Consider the following 23747-nt stretch of genomic DNA (forward strand, 5'->3'; position numbering starts at 1 on the left):
ACATTTGTTACAACTGACAAACCTATAATGACAAATCATAATTTCCCAAAGTCCACAGTTTATATTACTGTTCATTCTTGTTGTTGTACATTCAATGGGTTTGGACAATGTACAATGACATTTTCTACCACTATAGTATCATAAGAGTATTTTCACGGCCCTAAATGTCCTGTGCACTCTTCCTATTCATCTGTCCTCTCCCCAACCCATGGCAACCAATTATTGTTGTTACTGTCTCCATAGTTTTGCATTTTCCAGAATGTTATACAGTTGGAATCACATACTTTGTAGCCTTTTCAGACTGGCTTTTTTAACTTAGTAATAGGCACTTAAGGTTCTTCCACATCTTTTCATGGCTTCATAATTCTTTTCTTTTTAAGTGAAAAACATCCATTGTCTGGATGTGCCACAGCTTATTCATCCATTCATCTCCTAAAAGACATCTTGGTTGCTTGTAAGTTTTGGCCTTATGAATAGAGCTGCTATAACAATCTTGATTAGGTTTTGTGTGGACAAAACTCTTTAACCCCCCGGGGTAAATAAATACCAAGGAGCCCAATGGTAAGATGTGTTTAGTTTTGTAGGAAACTGCCAAACTGAAAGTGGCTATACCTTTTCCCACCAGCAATGAATAATAACTCATGTTGCTTCTCATCCTCCCCAGGACTTGATGTTGTCAGTGTTCTGGATTTTAGCCATCCTACTAAGTACACAGCAGTGTACTTTAACATTTAAAGTACTTTAAAATTACAGTACATTAAAATGTACTTTAAAATTCCTTTAAAAATTTTTTTGGTCAGGGGTGCCTGGGTGGCTCAGTCAGTTAAGCATCTGCCTTCGGCTCAGGTCATGATCCCAGGGTCCTGGGATCGAGCCTCACATCAGGCTCTCTGTTCAGCGGAAGCCTGCTTCTCCCTCTCCCTCTGCCACTCCCCCTGCTTGTACTCTCTGTCAAATAAATAAATAAAATTAAAAAAAAATTTTTTTGGTCAAATAAATTTGTGAAAACTACTTTAAATGAAAGAAATATTTTTGCTACAGAAATTCTCAGATCTGATGCTAACATGCACTAAAAATCTGTAAGAGAAGGAGGTTTAAGTCTCCCAAATGTAAGTGACCACAGTTCACTTTTTTCCTAGAATTTCTAACATCTAAAAGAGAAGCTTTGGTCAAAAAAGTGAGAAATGCTAATTTAATCCATTCCTTTCATTTATTTATTTTTGTATAAGTGAATTAGTTAAGGCCCTGAGAGATAAAAAGACTAGTCAAAAGTCACATGACAATCTGGTAAAAGAGGTATGATAACATAGTTTAGAAACACAGTGACCCAGTACTTATTAGCTATGTAAATATGAACAAATTTCTTAAAACCTCGGTTTCTCAGTGTCATTGTTTGTAAAATGGAGATAGCAATAGTATGTGTCTCATATGCTTGTAGAGTATAAGGTTAAAATATGTAAAGCTTAGAAGAGCTTTGGTACATAATAAAATCAGAAGAAATATTAGCTAATATTAGTATTAATAATGGAGTTTAGGCAAGAACAAACAAGCAAATAAAGTTGAGTAATGTAAATTATTATTCCTATTAGTTTTTCATCTTAAATGCTAACTGCTGCCCTCGTCACAATAAGGCTATAATTGTTATTAAATTATTAAATTTAGTCTTCAGCATATTTACAAAGCAGACTCAACTAGGACAGTTTTGGATAAACTGTAAGTACTTCCCAATTGCAGATGAATTTGCAAACTCACAAAGCAATCCTGATATATTAATTAAGTTACATGATACCTGGAAATTTGGGTTCTCAGTTTCCCAATTTTCATTTTACGACTAGAGGATACAGAATTAAAGCAGTCTTACAGGAGAAAGCTAATCAAGGAAACAATTTCTTATACAAATTGTTATACAGACCTTATTAAAATTCCTATCTCAAACTTTACTATTATTCTGAGACTGAGTACCCATTTATAAAATCATCTAATAATTTAATCTTTTATTTTATAATGTAACTATCCATCATATCCTCTGCAGCTTTTTCTCCTAAAACACAACATAAATAATGTGCCATTCAGCTTTAAATTATCAGTACTAGTATCTGCTAAAATGTTTAATCCTAAAAACTAGAACTGTTTTGTGCTTATGCAAAAATTATTGTTTATCCCCAACTGAAACTCATTCTGGAAAAAAAAAAATGTTACATAATAGAATAAATAGAATATTTCCCCAAATTATATATTTACTAGCATAATAAAAGTATATGTCTACAAAGAAATGAAATAAGTCAAGCATTATAAGTTGTACTGTGTCTGTCAAAAAGATATGCTGAAGATCTAATCTCTCCTGCCTATGAATGTGACCTTATTTGGAAACAAGATCTTTGCTGATATCATCAGTTAAAATGAGGTCTTTAGGGTGGTCCCCAATCAAATATGATATGCTTATAAGAAGAGGCAAATTTGGACATAAACACATACAGAGAGAAGAGCACCACGTTAAGACACAGATACAGAAGGAGCTCAGTCAAGTGAAGATGAGGCAGAGATTGGAGTGATGCTCCCACAAGCCAAGGAATACCTGTAGCTGGAAGAGGCAAAGAATAATCTATCTCTAGTGACTTTGAAAGAAGTGTGGCCCTGCAGACACCTTATTTCATATTTCTTTCCTCCAGAACTGTGAGACAATAAAGTTCAGTTATTTTAAGCTGCCCGTTTTGTGGTAGTTGCTTATAACAGCCCTAAGAAACTTATACACCAAGACTGTAGTGCCGTACATTCCTCAGCATTAGATGGAAGAGAAGCATTTTTTTTTTCATATATGCAGACTTTTAAAATGAACACAAACATAAGTGAATGGGTTCCAGATGGAAAAAAAAAAAGTGTTCTGAGATCTTTCCACTAAATTTTACAAGGTGTAGATACAGGAAAGGCTATTATGAAAGGAAGAACAAGGGCTGGAGGAAGAGAGGTAGCTGAAGTACTGGAGATACGGATTTTTTTTTTTTTTTCATAACATATGGGTTATCTACTATTAGGAAGATATCCACTGTTAGGAAAAAATAAAACAAAAGTAACATCGAAATGTCAGCACAGGGCAATGTACCCACAAGCAGATAATGGGTCGAATAAGATATTCGTTCTCTTTATTTGCCCCCACACACCATGTTTGTGATCTCTGTTTACCTTGGTAGAAAAAGGAACTGTAGTTTCTTTCTCTGTCATCAAATACGTGTGTAAGAATTGCTCACTGTGGGGTTACATGGCCTATTCTGACCCTCTGCCTCTGCTAACCGTGGACTATTTTTGAGGTCTGGAGAAGATTTTAGATACAACTGAGATTTAAAGGTTTCAGGAAGAGAGTGGGGGAACAGGGACTACAAGGAATACTGTGAGGAGTGTTGCCACTCCAGCAGAGCCCAAATTGAAGCCCTTCAGTACCACAGTTGCGAAGAGGAACAACCAGCAACTAGATATACAATTTGCATGAATGCCCTTAGCACATGGGTGATTGCTATCCTAATCTGCTTTTGTAACACAAAAGAGGAATTATGGTGCCAGGCTGAAGCTATCCCTCCACATCTTGACCTTGAGAAATCAGAGCACTACTTGTCTTCCTTCTCTTCCATACTTCAACATGAAGATTCCTGACAGCCTGGGAGTCTATTAACTATGCTACTGCATCTCTATTTTCTCTTTTCTAATAATCCACCAGCAGAACCCAATAGCTAGGCCTACAAGAAGAATCCTATACACTGCTATACCACTCAGGGTCTAAGCAAGAATCAAACAGTACAAGTTTTAATGAATGGACTACTTTTAAAAATGTGGGCAGAAGGTAAGAAAAATCACAAAGGATAGTTTAGTACCTACGGCATGGTTATCTCTCAGATCTGAAGGACTGATGGGAGAGAGTAATTTTTAGAATCCAGAAAGACAGGACTGAGTGATGAAGACGTCATGATAGACACTATAATCTTTAGTTAAAAGATTTACCAGGTCACAGTTTCCCCCACAGGGATGGAGTTTAGAGAAGAAATTTCCTGACTTCCTGCTCCATCCTTGGCAAAACCCCGGAAGCCAAAGAGCAAAATCCTATTGATGTACAGCTTTCCAGGGTGCAGAGTAAGGAACAAAAGGGTATAAGGGATATTCATAAGTGAAAATGAAAGTTATTCAGCACACCAGCGACGCTATCACTTTCATGAAAGGGTAAAATGTAAACATTTTTTACATACAATGAATGCATAAAATATACCATCCTCATCCCCTATTTAAGATAATTAATGCACTACTTCCACCACACAAAAATTAGATGAAGATAAAGAAAGATGATGAATATAAAAGTAGTGACTAATAAATCTTATATGGTCTCTAGTTAAAAGACTTTATTTTTTCTATTATTATTATTATTACTTTTTTTTAAGTAGGTTCCATGCCCAGCATGGAGCCCAACCCAGGGGCTGAACTCATGACCTGAGCTGAAATCAAGAGTTGGACACTTAACCAACTGAGCCATCCAGGCGAATCTAAAAGATTTTATTTTGAAGTAAACTACACCCAATGGGGGTTTCAGCTTACAACCCCAAAATCAAGAGTTGCATGCTTTACCAACTTAGGCAGGCGCCCCTATAATCTCCAGTTAAATATGAATTGATGAGCATGTGACTGAAATCCATAACATAAATACTAAAAGTCATAAAACATATTAAACGTACTGTAAAAGTTTCTAGGAAGACCTAATAATACTTAAAAGCTATACTTTTAAAACAATTTAATAGGGCTCAGAAGTGACAGAAGATAGGATTACGGCATTTAACAGTTTTATCTTGATGAGTAAAGTAAGCATTTTGAACATCTTGGTGGGGGGACAGTTACATTTTTCATTTTCATAGACAAGTAGAGAAATCCGGATTTAAATATAACTGTTAGAATGAGAGTAATTAAAAATAAACTTGATGAATCAATTAAGTAAAGAAAAGGCAAAAATGTTTTATAAAGTATGATGAAAGGAATAAGAGCAAACATCATTTTTCAGTGAATACAAATGTAACCAACCCCGTTAAAAATAAAGATACAAATTGGTTTTGAAGTTAAAATCCAGTCATTTGCTATTTATAAGATCACACCTAAAAAATGCAAATGATAGAAGAGAAAGAAAAGGAGGAGGATGATATCAGGAGGATGTAAAAAAAATGTGTGAAAGAGAGGGGAAATGGTGATAATGTGTTCTGGTAACTTGGTATATAAGCCCAGAGTCCACAAAAAAATATAAACAAATAACATGAAGCTTGCAATCATGAAAGGTATAATTCTAAAAGAAGAAAAACAGTCATTATTATTATGTATCAAACATAAAACAATGAAACATATGAGATGAAAATTCCCAAGTGTGGGAGATATGAGAGTGTGATACAGCCACAATTATTGCCTGAATACATTATTTCACTTTTAAAATAAAAAGCATAATTACCAAATTTTAATAATAATTAACATCTTTCAATTACTATTTGCAGAATATTGACTCATAGAATCTTACAGCTTTTATGACTGCTAAACATTTAGAAAAACAATTGCATATTTGGTTACAGATACACTTTAATTAATTCCAAAAATTACTTATTTTCAGTTATATTCTTTGATTATGCAAAAAAAATTAAAAAATTCAAAAGCCTTTTGGAAATTAATAAATTTGCTTCTAAATAACCAACAGACAAGGAGTAAAACAAAATGGAAGTTACAAATTATGGAGAAGTGAACAGAAAGGAAAAAATCTATCAAAATCAACGGCATACAGTCTAAATTATTCTCAGGTGTTTCACAGAAGGTTCTAACTAACTTTTAAGAAATAGGTGAGCCCATGATAGTTAATTCAAATATAAAACAAAAGATGGAGTTTCCTAAATTATCTTACAAAGCTAGCAAAGCCCTAATAACAACATCAAATAAAAAAAATTTATAGGCTAATGTCATATATAAATATAGATGAAAAATTGTAAATAAATACTACAAATTCATTCCAGCAGTGCATTACAATAATGCAATATGGCCAAAGAAATTGAAGCCACAAATGCAAGGGTAGTTCAATATTAAGAATTCCCTGAATATACTTTATTGCAGCAATAAGTTAAATAATTAAAATGTATAATTGCATAAAATATTTTGAGTACATATTGAATAAAATTCAGCAGCTTTATATATATATATATTTTTTTTTATTTGAGAAAGCATGCACACATGTGCAAGCAGGAGGGCAGGGGCAAGGGCCTAGGGAGAGGGAGACGAAGTATTGTAATCAGGCTCTGTGCACAGTGTGGAGCCCCTGAGATCATGACCTGAGCTGAAATCAAGAGTTGGGCACTTAACCGACTGAGTCACCCTTGCACCCTATATACTCTCAAATAGATTAGAAAAAAACTAATAAATATTTTTATATGTGATAATTTCTTTACTTTTTAAATGTTATTTATCTATTTCTATTTATTTATTTATTTATTTATTTATTTATTTATTTATTTAAATTTTTAAGTAATTTTTACAGCCAACATGGGATCCAGGGATCAGGAGTTCCACACTCTACCAACTGAGCCAGACAGGCAGTCCTATATATGATTATTTCTTAAAATCTGCACGAAACTCATGTTAAATTCCAAATGTTAAAAGCAATTCTCCTAAAGCTATTTCAAAAAATAGAAACAGAAGGAAAGCTACCAAACTCATTCTATGAGGCCAATATTACCTTGATCCCCAAACCAGGCAAAGACCCCCTCAAAAAGGAGAATTACAGACCGATTTCCCTAACGAATATGGACGCCAAAATCCTCAACAAGATACTTGCTAATAGAATCCAACAGTTCATTAAAAGGATTATCCACCACGATCAAGTGGGATTCATACCTGGGATGCAAGCGTGGTTCAATATTCGCAAATCAATCAGCGTGATACATCATATCAACAAGAAAAGACTCAAGAACCATATGATCCTCTCAATCGATGCCGAAAAAGCATTTGACAAAATACAGCATCCTTTCCTGATTAAAACCCTTCAGAGTGTAGGAATAGAAGGTACATTTCTCAATCTCATCAAAGCCATCTATGAAAAGCCTACTGCAAATATTATTCTCAATGGGGAAAAGCTGGAAGCCTTTCCCTTAAGATCAGGAACACGACAAGGATGCCCACTCTCACCACTATTATTCAACATAGTACTAGAAGTCCTTGCAACAGCAATCAGACGACAAAAAGGGATCAAAGGTATTCAAATCGGCAAAGAAGAAGTCAAAATGTCTCTCTTTGCAGATGACATGATACTCTATATGGAAAACCCAAAAGAAGCCACTCCCAAACTATTAGAAGTTATAGAGCAATTCAGTAACGTGGCGGGATACAAAATCAATGCTCAGAAATCAGTTGCATTTCTATACACGAATAACGAGACCGAAGAAAGAGAAATTAGGGAATCCATCCCATTTACAATAGCACCAAAAACCATACGTTACCTTGGAATTAACTTAACCAGAGACGTAAAGGACCTATATTCTAGAAACTATAAATCACTCTTGAAAGACATTGAGGAAGACATAAAAAGATGGAAAGATATTCCATACTCATGGATTGGAAGAATTAACATAGTTAAAATGTCCATGCTACCCAGAGCAATCTACACTTTCAATGCTATCCCGATCAAAATACCGAGGACATTTTTCAAAGAACTGGAACAAATAGTCCTTAAATTTGTATGGAAACAGAAAAGGCCCCGAATCTCCAAGGAACTGTTGAAAAGGAAAAACAAAGCTGGGGGCATCACAATGCCGGATTTCGAGCTGTACTACAAAGCTGTGATCACAAAGACAGCATGGTACTGGCACAAAAACAGACACATAGACCAATGGAACAGAATAGAGAGCCCAGAAATGGACCCTCGGCTCTTTGGGCAACTAATATTTGATAAAGCAGGAAAAAACATCCGGTGGGAAAAAGACAGTCTCTTCAATAAATGGTGCTGGGAAAATTGGACAGCTACATGCAAAAGAATGAAACTTGACCACTCTCTCACACCATACACAAAAATAAACTCCAAATGGATGAAAGACCTCGATGTGAGACAGGAATCCATCAAAATTCTAGAGGAGAACATAGGCAGCAACCTCTACGACATCGGCCAAAGCAACCTTTTTCATGACACATCCCCAAAGGCAAGAGAAACAAAAGATAAAATGAATTTATGGGACTTCATCAAGATTAAAAGTTTCTGCACAGCCAAGGAAACAGTCAGAAAAACTAAGAGGCAGCCCACGGAATGGGAGAATATATTTGCAAATGACACTACAGATAAAGGACTGGTATCCAAGATCTACAAAGAACTTCTCAAACTCAATACACGAGAAACAAATAAACAAATCAAAAAATGGGCAGAAGATATGAACAGACACTTTTCCAATGAAGACATACAAATGGCTAACAGACACATGAAAAAATGTTCAAAATCATTAGCCATCAAGGAAATTCAAATCAAAACCACACTGAGATACCACCTTACGCCAGTTAGAATGGCAAAAATAGACAAGGCAAGAAACAACAATTGTTGGAGAGGATGTGGAGAAAGGGGATCCCTCCTACATTGTTGGTGGGAATGCAAGTTGGTACAGCCACTCTGGAAAACAGTGTGGAGGTCCCTTAAAAAGTTAAAAATTGAGCTACCCTATGATCCAGCCATTGCACTACTGGGTGTTTACCCCAAAGATACAGACGTAGTGAAGAGAAGGGCCATATGCACCCCAATGTTCATAGCAGCAATGTCCACAATAGCTAAATCGTGGAAGGAGCCGAGATGCCCTGCAACAGATGACTGGATTAAGAAGTTGTGGTCCATATATACAATGGAATATTACTCAGCTATCAGAAAGAACGAGTTCTCAACATTTGCTACAACATGGACGGCACTGGAGGAGATAATGCTTAGTGAAATAAGTCAAGCAGAGAAAGACAACTATCATATGATTTCTCTCATCTATGGGACATAAGAACTAGAATGATCAGTAGGGGAAGAAAGGGATAAAGAAAGGGGGGGTAATCAGAAGGGGGAATGAAACATGAGAGACTATGGACTATGAGAAACAAACTGAGGGCTACAGAGGGGAGGGGGGTGGGGGAAGGGGATAGACCGGTGATGGGTAGTAAGGAGGGCACATATTGCATGGTGCACTGGGTGTTATACACAACTAATGAATCATCGAGCCTTACATCAAAAACCGGGGATGTACTGCATGGTGGCTAACATAATATAATAAAAAATCATTATTAATAAAAAAAAAAAAAAGGAGTTCCACACTCTACCAACTGAGCCAGACAGGCAGTCCTATATATGATTATTTCTTAAAATCTGCACGAAACTCATGTTAAATTCCAAATGTTAAAAGCAATGCCAAAAAAATCATAACCGACCCTTTGATGACTGTTTAACAGTATAACAAATTTTATGAAATCCAACAATTTAAGAAAATAAGCTAACGTAAAAGTTTTGAAAAAGAAGAGCTAAAAAGTACCTTTTATTTTTCAGATGACATAATGTGTTATATCTAACTTTCCAATGACTCATCTAAAACAAAGATACATACATACAAATTAAAGACATGGCATTCATATGACTATGTGTGTATAAATTATGCATATAGCATTTTATTACATACATTTATTTTAAGAAGGAAAATCATTTAAGTCTCATTCATGTCAGTGACAATACCCAAAATATCAGATGAGGATGACTTAACATAATAAAATGCCAATTCTCCAAAGTGATGTTTAATTTTAAATCAATTCCAAACAAAATGTCAATGAGTTTGTGTGTGTATGTGTGTATGTAATGGGATTAGAATGCTACAGTTCATTTTGTGACACAAATGAGAAAGAATGTGGAAGCGATTTTCCCAATGGGAGAATACTACGGAAGCAGTTTCTCTACTTGATTTAAAAACTTACTGCAAAACTATTATAACTGACACAGTCTGGCATTCTCAGAAAAAAAAAAAAAAAGAGGTAGGCAAGAGAATAGGAAGCCCACAAGTAGATCCAAGCATATATTGAAAACTTAATGTGTGAAAATAAACAGTTTTTCAATGGAGTGGATATAGGATTAATTACATAATAAATGTGCAATGGATTCTTCACCTAAAGGAATATCAGTGCCTTCTCTGGCAACAACAGAGATTATGACATATCCCAAATAGAGTAAAGATTTTAACATAAAAAACACAACTACCCAGGGGTTGGGGCAAAAGAGATAAACAAGCAGAACAAAAAGGAATTTTAGTACAGTGAAACTATTCTGTGTGATACTAGCTAATGAAAGCATGCCACTGTATCTTTGTCAAAACTCCTACAATGTACAATGCCAAGAGTAAAACTCCACGTAAAATATGGAATTTAGATGATAATGATGTGTCAGTATAGGTTCATCAATTGTAAAAAATATTACCACTCTGGCAGGGGATGTTGATAGTGGGGGAGGCTGTATTTCTGGTGGGGGAGGAGGTATATGATAACTCTGTATTTTCTCTTCAATTTTGCTGTGAACCTAAAATTACTTTAAAAATTAAAATCTATTTTTTTTAAAGCAGAACTGTAAAATGATTAGAAGAAAAACAGGAGAATTGTAACCTTGGGGCAAGACAAGTAAAACAAAATGTAATGAAAACACTGGCACATTTGACAGCATAAAAGCCAGTAAAATTATATATAAAAATACAAATATGTATGTGTGTGTATATATATATGTGTATATATATATATGTATATCTTAATACTGTACAGTATTAGGCAGTATTAAAAGGAACAAATGGTTTTTATTATATATGTGGTTGGCCATGGGCAGTGGAGACAGACTGTGCAGGTTTAAATCTTAGCTATGTTCTTTACTACCTGTGTAACCTAGGGGCAGTTATTTAATTTCCTTTGGCCTCAGTTCCCTGATCTATAAAATGAGGAATAAAAAAGTCTACCTTTTTGGGTTATTATGAGGATTATACAAATTATATAAAAGGCACCAGAAAAGTGTTTGGCATCTATTCAAGCACTATATAATGTTAGCCTATATTATCAGTACACAAAACTTACCATGTACTAATATGACTTTTTTTCAAGATATTATTTAACACATAAATACTGACATGTAAATATGGTCAAGGTACATAGCTTAAGTGAAGAAACTGATATGGAAACAGAATAATACATGTTGTAAAAGAAAACAAAAAAATCTATATGCTAAAATGATGGTTTTAAATGTTTATATGCAATTTTTAAAACAAGAAAAGGTACACTCCAAACTAGCGATGATTACCTCAGGGAAGTGGGATTTCAAGAACTGAAGAAAGAAACAAAACACTCTGTGCTCAGAGATTATTGCACAAATCATTTACTTGCATTAAGAAATAACAAAATTTCACCCATACGGTTAATATGCAATAAACCTACCATAATATTATGAACATATGTTAAACTTTTAAAACAGGCTGCATTATAAGACCAGATGTTATCCACAAGATAAATGATTGACAAAGATATGATTCTTTGGGAAATACTTCTAACACTACAATGAGACTGTGTGCTGCGTGCATTTCTCAGGGGCTCCTCTCATGCAGCACGGCACGGCATTTCTTAGTAACACAATGTTATGCATGAAATTAGAGCAGCCTTCTATATCCACAGGTAATGTATTAGGAGAAAAATGCTTGCATTTATTTTCCCCTTTGTGTAATAATAATTAATGAACCAGGTGACAGCCAGGAATTTTGTACTCATTATGTATTTTAACCAACTCAACAACTGTTCAAGATAGACACTGTGGGTATCACTCTATTTCCGGATAAGAAAACCAAACCTAAGAGCGTGTAAATAATCAAACAAGGTTGCAGTTAATAAAACTGGGGCCAGTATTCACACATAAATCTTTGCTCTGTCTCTTAAGACTTTAATTTAGAATTGTAACCACATAGGCTATACATGGGAAACATCTGGGAAACAATTTTTGTCTAAGTCTGTTGGAAAGTGACCTAAACATAATGGCTGAGTCCGGACAGCCCAGAGATACCAGCTGGTCTAGCCTCATGCCTCTCTGAACTTTTTCCCCCCGAGGGACATATTAAAGGTGACCGTCTTCCCATTTCACCTCTTACTTTGTTTTTGGATGCCTACAAGTTTGCAATGATTCGACGCTAGCTCTAATCGGCCATGAAAGAGCAGCAATATAAAAAATCATTGTTATTCTAAGCCATATGTATGCAACTGAGGCTAACCTCTCTTCCAAATGATATACGCTCCACACTGATATATGTGCTATTGTACTTGCCATCTGTTTACCCGACTATTTGAGCATGTTGTATAAATCCACGACACTGATTCCTTTAAAACTTTGTTTACTCTAATATTTTTAATATTCACCCCACAGGTACTTCCTCGGGTTGCTTTGCTAGGTATGAGATCTTGTTTCTTTTTTCCTTTTTTTAAAATTAATTTACTTTATGTTATTTTTTCTGTCTTTGTTGCTGACATTTCCTTTACTATGTCTTATCCCTAGTTAGCACAACTTTAGAGTTTTTAAGTCCTATTTTAGAAAAAAATATGGTATTTGGTGACACTACAGATAAAGGACTGGTATCCAAGATCTACAAAGAACTTCTCAAACTCAATACACGAGAAACAAATAAACAAATCAAAAAATGGGCAGAAGATATGAACAGACACTTTTCCAATGAAGACATACAAATGGCTAACAGAGACATGAAAAAATGTTCAAAATCATTAGCCATCAGGGAAATTCAAATCAAAACCACACTGAGATACCACCTTACGCCAGTTAGAATGGCAAAAATAGACAAGGCAAGAAACAACAATTGTTGGAGAGGATGTGGAGAAAGGGGATCCCTCCTACATTGTTGGTGGGAATGCAAGTTGGTACAGCCACTCTGGAAAACAGTGTGGAGGTCCCTTAAAAAGTTAAAAATTGAGCTCCCCTATGACCCAGCCATTGCACTACTGGGTATTTACCCCAAAGATACAGACGTAGTGAAGAGAAGGGCCATATGCACCCCAATGTTCATAGCAGCAATGTCCACAATAGCTAAATCGTGGAAGGAGCCGAGATGCCCTTCAACAGATGACTGGATTAAGAAGTTGTGGTCCATATATACAATGGAATATTACTCAGCTATCAGAAAGAACGAATTCTCAACATTTGCTACAACATGGACGGCACTGGAGGAGATAATGCTAAGTGAAATAAGTCAAGCAGAGAAAGACAACTATCATATGATTTCTCTCATCTATGGGACATAAGAACTAGGATGATCGGTAGGGGAAGAAAGGGATAAAGAAAGGGGGGTAATCAGAAGGGGAATGAAGCATGAGAGACTATGGACTATGAGAAACAAACTGAGGACTTCAGAGGGGAGGGGGGTGGGGGAATGGGATAGGCTGGAGATGGGTAGTAAGGAGGGCACGTATTGCATGGTGCACTGGGTGTTATACACAACTAATGAATCATCGAGCCTTACATCGGAAACCGGAGATGTACTGTATGGTGACTAACATAATATAATAAAAAATCATTAAAATTAAAAAAAAAAGCACTTGGGAAAAAAAAAAAGAAAAAAATATGGTATTTGGAATCAGAGACTCAGGTTCAAATATCCTTAACTGGCATACTCAAGTTACTGAATGTTATTTTTCATTCTTTACATATAAAATGAGGTAATGGTATTACCAACTCAGAGTCTTGATTGAAGACCAAATAATATAGTATATGACGAAGGATTATTAAAAATAGTTTGCAAATGAAAATTAATTATAGTAAGTAGAATTTGTTCATTTCATTGATGTTTATTGAACTCTTACTATGTGCAAGGTATATGTGAGGGGCTAGGAATAAAATGAAAATACAGTTGTTTAAGCATAATAGGCATGAAAAAGCTAAGTGTAAAGTTGTTTAAATATAATTGTGCTAAATGATTTGGAGAATCTGAGGTTATGTAAAAGCATATAATAGAAGAATTTGACCTAGTCTGTTGGGAAACATGTTCCTTGAGAAAGTGATGTTTGTGCAGAAATGTACCCCTGCCCCTCAGCCCCATTCACATCCACGTTGAAGGCTTAACTTGTAACTCATAATGTGATTGTACTTGCTAATAGGGTCTTTACCGAGGTGATTAAGTTAAAATGGCCCATGAGGGTCAACCCCACTCTAATCTAACTGGTGGGTCCTTATACAGAGAGGAAATTTGGACATACAAAAAGACATCAGGGATTCAAACAAACAGAGGGAAAACAAAACAAAACCAAACCTTTGAGGACACAGCAGGAAGGTGGTCACTGCAAGCCAAGGAGAGAGGCCTCAGAAGGTACCACACTGGCTGACATTTATTTTGAACTTACAGTCTCCAGAACAGTGAAAAAATAAATTTCTATTGTTTAAGCTACTCGGTGTATGATATTTTGTTATGGCAGTCCTAGAAAACTGATACATTTATATATTATTTCAAAAATAAACATTTAAAATTCTGTCTCAATTCATGGATATGCAAGTTGCATGTGAAATGTATAATACTCTTTGCTGACTTGTAACTCTATACACCCTAGTTGCAGGCCAAGTACAAATGAGGAAAATGCCTAGTTTGCAGTCCTATATTTATTGAGTGGGAACAGTAATTCCACATACGTACTAACAAATCAACAGTGAGTATTGCAACATCATAAAGTAGTCAATGTTCTGGGTTTATTAAGGAAGATTCCTCAGAGAGCTTTCTGATGAATGCCAATTTTAAGAGGGAAGGCTCTGAAAACTTACCCATCTTTCAAAGTCAGTCTGCCTTTCTTGAAAATCAGTTCTAAGAGTCTCTTGGGGGCATATATATGCAACTTAATCCCATGTTCTTGGCAGTGATCCTTTTAATTCCTGTAAATTCATAATAATACTGGGAAGACATCAGAAGGAAAAATCCTGATTGACTTTAATACCAGCAGCATTCAATCCTAGAGCCACATTCAGCAATGTTGACATGTTTGCCCTGTCATTTTTTTCAGTACTTCTTGATATACACTTATTTGATTTACACATCTTTAATAGCTCATCGGCACAACTGTCACTGAATGCTGCATACGATCAAACAGTTTATAGATATTAGGCAAGATCTTAAATAGATGATTTATTTTCACATACCTGTGACAATATGCCTAAAATCAAGCTAAGTTGAAAGACCAAATATCTAAGTTGAAATTCTTAAAATACAGGAAGGGGTGTGTCTCTAATAAGTGGTTCTGAAGCAAAATCTTAATAATAAGAATGTTTTTCAAATAAACATATATATTTTTAAAATTTCCTAGTTGCAATATCTCTTCTTTGAGCCAGGACTTTTAAAGGCAAAATTCAAGAAGGCAGACTGACTTCTGCAACAAAATAACTGTTAAAAAAAAAAAAAAAAAAGGCAGGTAACTCTGTTGAGTATGGCCCTTTTGACATAAATTGCTATATTAGACTCAATCATTTCACCTTAAGTGCTTTGAAACTTGAATGTAGGTGATTAATGTAGTTCCATGTTTATATATCTGTATATATCATAATACCAAAATATAGAAGACTCTATTTCTCCTTTTTTTTTTTTCTTTTCCTTTTTCTTTTTTCTTTTACTTATTAGGTTACTTCTGCGAAAGCAACTATTTGACCTCGAGGCCACAGTATTTTCTTTGGTAATGTTTCACAGTTTTCAGAGTCAACTAGGTTCACTGTCGATGAAGATAAATAATTCAGGATATTAAACGATTATAAGGTGAGAAACCACTGCACCTGTCCAAATCTGCAGGCTATTTACGAAGAGATTCTTTGGTGTTTTGCTATCTGACTCCAGTCTTTCTTTTCATGGATTGGAGATTTGATATATGTAAAATGGGTTGCATATGTTTCATATTTGAAGAAAAGTTTTCTTCTGAGGCTTGCAAGAGCTCAGCCCCCTATTGCTCCTCCTTACCCCTCTTACTAAACTGGAGCTTTTCAAAGTCTGCTAAACTACTACCCCAGTCTTACTGCCTCCGCATCTTAATCTGTAGCTTCACAAGGTAAGCCTCCCACCACCTTCTAAGAATTTGAACAATAACCAATTGAACTTCAATTTATCTGCTTCATTTTGTATTATAATATCTTTAAATTCCTTGCTCTCTGCAGAACACTTACTTTAAAGTTGTCCTTACTTTGCAATGTTTTAATTGAGACTTGAGCTAATGGGTTTGTTTGGGTTTTGTCCTTTCATGCTTTCACTTTCATCATAGAGAATTAGCAAAGGGTGGATGAAGTAGACGATGCTCCAGAATGATCAAGAAATAATAAAAAGCAAAGTTCCAGCTCAAATGCGTATATAACACACACTCTACTAAGGGACTTATTTCATTAAAAAAATTCAAAAAAAACGTTAATAGAAGAATTCAAGATAAGTGGCCTTGAGTAGCCAAAAGCATTCATACCTCAAGTATAAATTATTTTAATCAGTTAAGCAGATGCACTGAAATAATTAAGGAAGACAGACTTCATTTGGAATCAAAAGTTAGAAATAAAAATTAAAGTTCTAGGTAAAAAAATCAAAGAAGAAATAAATGTAGAATGTTAACGGTGTAAATATAAAATGTTATTAATGTTACTGTGAATTTCTGGTGGTTGAGTTTTTTAACTTTTCAGGACATTTTTTGGCTTTGCAGACCATAGATTAGTATTATCTCTACCCACTTAGCTTAGTATTCCCACTAGAAACAAATTCAAATGTAAGAACTTTCTTTCTACCCATACACTCCCCATTATGCAAAGGCAGAAGAAGGAACGGTACATATACAAACAGGTTATATATCTCCGTGTTCTATAATTCTATAGTAGCATGAATATGCACTAATATTTTCAAGCAATTACATTTTTTAGACAGTATCTCCAAGAATTATATGGATCTATAGTTCATTCTTCTCCTACACCTAACTTTTAAGGGAAAAATGAAAGCACTTTTTTCTTTCTCTTTCCTGGTAATAAAATCCATTCTTGGTTCCCAGGGACCAGGAAGTAAAATAGCACTATGAATTGTAGAAGGACCAACAGCACTTCACATAGGATGTCAGTGAAAATAAGGGGAGAGGCCAGGGCCAACCACAGCAACCTTTTCTAACCGCTGTGAACTCCACATAACCTCAGGGGTGATCTTAATAGCATGCCTGAGATCCCCTCAAGTTCTTATATAACCAGTATGATATGATATTAGACAGTAAGTAATTCAACAATAATGTGTTCAGGGATGAGCTTAATGTTACACAGTAAATGCATGACACTGAGGAAATGTAGAAACTTATTTTCAGTTCAGACTCCAAGTAGAAAGAGGTTCTTGGTCACCAAGTGTCTTGGACAGTCTCCCGGTCATAAGTACAGGTTACAGAGGACAAAACCACTGGCAGAAAAATACTGACGGTATGGAAACAAAGCAGTGTGGCACGTATCTAACCATAGCCAATATAGATATGTGTTTCTCATTACAGCATTATTCTCAACAAATACTGCAGGAAGCCCCACACTAAAGAACCTTCTCAGTTACTGCTAAAGTTAGACATATGGTCCAAATGAGTTCTACCTATCTGAGTCAGCAGCGTGATGTCTAGTGTGGGCAAAACCATGGAACTAACAATGCTTACAAAATGCCTCCCAGTTAAAGGATTATTTCTATTGCTGTGTACCACACATTAGCCTGGAAATTCCAGACACAATTTTCTCACTTCATTGATGGTTTAACACTTTTTTTTTTTAACAATCATGAAATCGTAGATAGTATACCATTACTTTAATAGTACTTCTCCCCCTTGTATTTTGTGAATATCACTAGCATGCTTTTCTAAAATGGATTGTTTTATCTTCCACAGCTTCCTAAAAGGTTAGGAAAGCACATCTGGAAGTTAATATTATATAGTTCTTTATTTAAAACTTAAAATTTTCTAGCATGTGATTTACTTAAGTAAAGTACCTCACATTTATTTTTATGTGCAGACTGTGTACTTAGGTGTTTTACATTATTTTTAAAAATTATCACATCAGCTTTATCAGAAAGGTTTTCCTGGTTTCCTTACTTTGTAGGTAACAAAACTGAGGATCTGATGCTTTGTATAACTTGTTAAGGTGATACTGGTGGAAAGTGTTAGGGCTGAATTTGAATCTCTTGAGACAAACTTCATAATCCATTAAATTATCACTAATGTAGAAGGAGAAGTCCTTATCTTTCTAACTTTGGTTATTTCATTAGTGGGTTATAATTATTACCATTAATTTAAGGTCTGTTTTTTTTTTTTTTTCTGTCTGATGATAATCATAGGTAATATTTACTGAGTACCAGCAGTTTTGATGTAACACATTTAGTTCTCACAGGAACGCATAAGGATAGATACTTTTATTTTCCCATTCTACAAATGAGTAAACTGAAGCATACAGAATGAACTTGCTCAAGTATCATTAAGCCTTAAACAGTAGAAGTGGGATTAAAACCCAGGCAGTTTGGATCCTATGTCCCTGTCCTTACTTTTTTTCATTTTAGAAACCTCTAAATGAAAAACAAAACAAAACAAACAAAAAAGGATTTAGGAGTAGAATTCCGTCAAAAGCACTTTATTTTCTAATACTAGAGAGATTAAAGTATACTAACAATATTAGCTGCCATTTATTGAGAAATACAAGACGCATCAAATAGTAAAGCTTAGGGATTTTTTTTTAACTACCCAACATTACAGAACTTTTTTTGCTTTTTGAGTCCATAATGCAAACTGCTAATTATAGAGTCCTAAAATATCTTGTTTTATTAATGTATATGTATATGTACAAATACACATCATACACCATATATATTCAGATCTATATGTTATTTGCTATGTAGGTACCTATCAATTATTTATAGCATGTGCTTAAGTAAACTAATAATAAAATGTAGTAATTCATTCCACTATATGAATAAACAATCACTAACCCAACCTTTCTGTTTTCTATTTAAAATTTTGTATTCTCATTTCAAAATGAGATCCTTAGTTATTATTGATATTAGATACCAAAACTAGTTGATGCCAAATGACAACTATAATCAAGATCTGGTACTGGATTAGACAAAACTCCCCTCTGGAATAACGCCTGGGAGAGACATCTCCTGCTCAGTGTGTCAGATATTACTATAGTACTAAAGTGGTGACACACTAAATTAATGTAAGTTACACTAAGATACAGTGTTACACAGTACAGGGAAGGAGACAAGGCCTATGTACTTGAACTGCAATACCTGGGGAAATAACCCAGTAATAACCCAATAATCTTTGTGTCTAACTGGAAAACTGTTCTATCCTCAGTGAAGGCTGTAACCTCCTGCCATCTGGGGAAGAGGAGACTTAAGCTTTAGACAAAACAAAACAAATATTCTGATGTAATTTTACCTTAAAACTAAAATAATTTCTGAGGATATACAGAACAAAATCTTTCAGAGTCCCAAATACCTTTGTTCTCACCATAACTCTTAGTATGGTTTATTGGAACATACATTGGACTTGGAATAAGATGATTTCTGGGTTTAATTCTTAGCTTTAATACTTCCTAGTTGTATAATTTGATAAAGCTACTCAGCTCACTAAGTCTCAACTTCCTCAACTGTAAAAAAGAGATCAAAATAGCTAGCGGGATCCATATTATATTTTATTATGTTGACAACAAATATTTATTTATTGTCTTACAAAACCTGTTTTATCTTCTCTGTAGTAAATCAAATTGAGTAGAAAGATGTGTACTTCAAATCTTAGCTATCCAAAACATACAAGAAGTAAACTCTAGAGTACATCTCTCAAGTCAAAGAACAAAGGAAGTATATATCAAAAGGATACTGGAGTAGACTACCCAAGAGGAAAAATAAAAAACAAAAAAAAGAAAGAATGCTAAATATCAAAACAGTTATGTCAAGATAAATATAAATGGATATTCCAAATAGATATTTCAAGATAGATAAAAATAATACCCAGTAAAAATACAAAGAGATGCCAAGTCTGACTTGTAATCAGGAAAATGAAAATTAAGATCATAATGGGATATAACTTTACACACAAAAAAATAGTAATAGAAGACAAATAATACTAACTACTGATAAGGTTAAGTATCAGTGAGAATGCTCACATACAAGGGAGTGTAAATCATCAGAGAACATTTGGAAAAAAAAAAGCTGTTGTGTTTTCTTTAAAAGATGAACACACGCAACTCAACCATTTCATTTCTTCACTCTCTTTAGAAGTAAAGTTTCTTAAATGAAGAGCTGGCTATACCTCATTTCCCCATTTTTTCTTTTCCCTCTCTCACTCCCTCTCTCTCTCTTAAGAAAGAGAGAGAGAGGGAGAGGAGAATGGCAGAGGGAGACGGAAAGAGAGAATCACAAGCAGGCTCTATGCCCAGTACAGAGTCTGACGCAGGGCTCGATCTCACAACCCTGAGATCATGACCTGAGCCAAAATCAAGAATCAGAGGCTTAACTAACTGAGCCACCCAGGGGACCCTCCCCACTTTTTTCATTCTCTTTTTTTCTTCTTTCAGTTTTATTAAGATATAATTGACATACAGCACTGTATAAGTTTGAGGTATATAGCAGAATGACTGACCTGTATTGTAGCAAAACAATTATGATAGCAAGTTTGGTCAAAATCCATCATCTCATAAAAATACAAAAAGAAAAAAAAGAGAAAAATATTTTTTCCTTGTAATGAGAACTTTTAAGATCTACCCTCTCAGCAACTTTTAAGATACCATAAAGCAGTACTAACTATAGTCATCATGCTGTATATTATATTCCCCGTGCTTATTTATCTCGTAACAGGAAGCTTGTACTTTCTGACCACCTTCATCCAATAACCCCACATGCCACCCCCTACACCTCCGCTAACCACAAATTTTGATCTCCTTTTTTGTAAGTGAGATCATATAGTACTTGTCTTTCTCTGTCTGACTTATTTCATTTAGGATAATGCTTTCAAGGTCCATCCATGCTGTCACAAATGTCAGGATTTCCCTTCTTATTCTACTTTTTAAAAAGTTTTTATTTAAATTTAATTTTACTTAAAATTAAATTTATTTAAATTTAAATTCCAATTAGTTAACATACAATGTAATAGTAGTTTCAGGTGAACAACATGGTGATTCAACACTTCCATACAGAACCCGGTGCTCATCACAACGAGTGCCCTCCTTCATCCCCATCACCTAGTCTCTATTAAAACCATTCCGATTAGGTTTTCGTCCTCGCTACTCTATGACTCCTGCTCATGTTAAGGTCAACATTAACTTCCTTAATGTGAATCCAATGTTTGACTCTCAATGCTCCTTTCTAATTGACCTATGAACAGGTTTAATTTTCCTCTTAACTCATTGGTCACATCCTCTCAGCCCCTTTACAGCTTTTTCCTTTCTCCCCAGGCTTCTCCATAGTTGGAATTTCCTGGGACAGTATCCTTGCTCCTCTTCTCTTCCTTATCCTCATTCACACTCTTGGTGGTCTCATCCAGGCTCCTGATTTAAAATCCTATCTGTATACTGACAACATCATTAGGCCTAGAATACCCCCTTGAAATATTAACTTATACATCTAACTGAACACTTGTTTTACCTTTAAAACCTGGTGCTGCAACCTTCCCCATATCTGTTCCATCTGCACAGGCTAAAAGCCATGAGTTTATCCTTCACTCCTCTCTATCTCCCACTTTTGTTACAAAAGATAAACCTACATTGACATATCATTATCACCCAAAGACCACAATTCACATTAAGATTCACTCATGGTGTTGTACATTTTATGGGTTCAGACATACATAATAATGACATGTGTCCACCATTATAGTTTCATACAGAATATTTTCACTGCCTTAAATATCCTTTGTACTCTGCCTATTCATTCCTCTCTCCTCACTCGTCTTTGCTTTTTATGTTTCTCCAAATACTTTAGAACCTTTCAGTACCTGAAAGATCAGAGGCTCAACAAATATATTTTAAAATAAATAAGTAGATTATACTACTTGCTATGCTCCCTAAAGAAACTCTTATTCAGGTGTACTATTAATAACAGGTTTCCTTGTAAGAGCAAAACACCAGATATCACTCAAATATGTATTGACTTTCAGGAAAGTGCTGTCTAGCAGCCTTAGCTCAACTATAGTTGTTTCATCTTCTGTCACGTATTTCTACTGATTTCAAAGGCACTTCCACCCTTAATTTTAAAGGTCCGCATTTAAAATCTTTTAATTTGCTGTCTGATTAATATCTATTTAATTAAGCTTTTGGTTAAATCCAGCAGTAATGATAGGACCCTCCTCCCTGACTCCCTCACCAAGATTATTAAACTATGGTCCACTTTAAGACTAAAAATACTTGAGAATCTCCAGTCTCCTAAAGTATATAATAATGATTATTAACATCAAGTGACAGTTCTTTTTTTTTCCCTTTTCTTCGATTAAAACCATCAAATAATGTCTTTTAACAGTATCAGCAGCCTAAAATATATTTTTTCATATTTTATTTTGATACCATCTCTTCATTGTATTTAGCTGCATTTGCAAGCGGTAAGGCTCTCAGTGTCTGAATTTAGTATTATTTATGCCATGCCTTTTTTCCTATCCATTTAAGTATCTTTGAATGTTTACAATGGTTACATCAAAGTCTAGCTGCTAAAAAGATTATGAAGTCAATATAATATAAAGAGTTTATTTTTTTTAAAAACTTGATAGTGAAGTATATAAAATAAATGTATAAAATCATTAGAATATTAAAATATTTTTGAAACCTCTCAATTCAAAGATCTACTGGTCACTAAATTCCTCTGACCTAAAGTTGTCTAACCTAAGACGAAGGGGGTCTATAAAATTACTTATTATCTAAATTAAAACTGGGGTCAAACAATTCCCCAATAGCTGGCTTAAGCAAAGAAGGCATATGTAAGAAATAGGAAGCCCACAGGTATTTAGATAAAAGAGAACTTTAAGCAGGGAAAACATGATAAATTTAAGAGATACAAATAAGCTTCAGGACAGTTCATAAATTAATCTTTCTTGTATGGGGTTGTTTTCTTTTAAAGTTCTTACATTTCAAAATCACCCACTCATTTCTTTAAACACTTTTGCATTTGTTAAATACCTTAGAATTTTTAGCAATGCATTGCTAGTTCTGACATCCCTAATGTTATATTTAAATCATATACTCTAACCCTGTCATTTTCAAAAGAAGAAATGCTCCTATGATCAGGTATTGAAATGTCAATTTACAATTCAGAGTTTTTAGAAACAGTTGTTTTTAAAAAGCTAAAGTACACAAAAGGTATTCAAAAATCTATGTTAACTACTGTTTCTTGTCTTTCCTTTTACTTTGTAGATTTGACAGTATTTTTCAAAAAAAAAAATCAATCAGAGACTTATATCAAAACATGAAAAAAGAATTGAAAAAGCTCTCTCTCTCTCTCTCTCTCTCTCTCTCTCTCACACACACACACACACACACACACACTAACAAAACACCAGGCATATCTCTTTTGTGACATGGTTTCTTTAACTGATCAAAGAAATATAGGAAGAATCAAGATCAATTCTACCAGGTTGCCTTTAAATATAGTCTATTTTTAAGGGCAATACTCAAAACAGAAAATTCCATTTTTCAGTTAGAATACTGACTTCAAACTAAAAAGAAATTACTTCTA

Source organism: Ursus maritimus, unplaced genomic scaffold (genome assembly GCF_017311325.1).
Source record: "Ursus maritimus isolate PB19 unplaced genomic scaffold, ASM1731132v1 scaffold_8, whole genome shotgun sequence".
Lineage (NCBI taxonomy): Eukaryota > Metazoa > Chordata > Mammalia > Carnivora > Ursidae > Ursus > Ursus maritimus.